Source organism: Olea europaea, unplaced genomic scaffold (genome assembly GCF_002742605.1).
Source record: "Olea europaea var. sylvestris unplaced genomic scaffold, O_europaea_v1 scaffold4485, whole genome shotgun sequence".
Lineage (NCBI taxonomy): Eukaryota > Viridiplantae > Streptophyta > Magnoliopsida > Lamiales > Oleaceae > Olea > Olea europaea.
This window is the reverse complement of record NW_019262792.1, coordinates 21,202-21,985: the sequence shown is the minus strand read 5'-3', so window position 1 is coordinate 21,985 and position 784 is coordinate 21,202.

Here is a 784-nt window from a genome sequence, read left to right as displayed (position 1 = left end):
TTCAATTTGACAATATTACTTTGTTACCTGTTGTGATTTTTACTACTTCTTTCAACTTATGTGATAATTTTTTACTTTTTTTTTTTTAATATAATCAATTCATATTAGTATTGAAAATACATTTAGTGTTGGAAAAAATTGAGTGAGCGGCTCACTTTTGGCACAATTTTCGATGGGATCCGTTGGTTCAATGTGAAATATCAAAGTTGATATGTGTTCTCCTCCGCGAGAACATCGATTTTATGTATTTATTTACCAAAAATGAAGCTCAGGTAAATCAGAAATTGGAGCTCAAAGTTGGTCATTGGAAGTTGATTTTGTGGGAAAAAATGCATTTATCCCACATAGGAAAACCAAGGAAATTTAAACCACTTTATATATGGCTATCATTTGGAGATGTGTAATCATGTGTAGAATAGAGGCTCTCTCCATGTTCGCGCGTAGGGGGGTGCAAATCACGAACCGAAATGGCCTTCAGACCTTGAACTTGGGTGCGGGTGCGACCCGTGCACACGAATATCAGACCGAACTAGAGATGGCAATTTGAACCGTCAAAACCGAAAATCGCGGTTAACCGAACCGAATGGGGCGAAAAAACCGAACCGATGGTACAATGGGGCGGATATGATTTGTATTTTAATGAACCGGTTCGTGGCGGTGCGGTTATGTTATTTACACCGAAATCGAACCGATTACCCGCTAAAAAATAAAAATAAAAAACAATTGAATTGATTATTGGGATTTACACTATTTTTCTATCTAGCACAAAACAAAATCTCCCCCC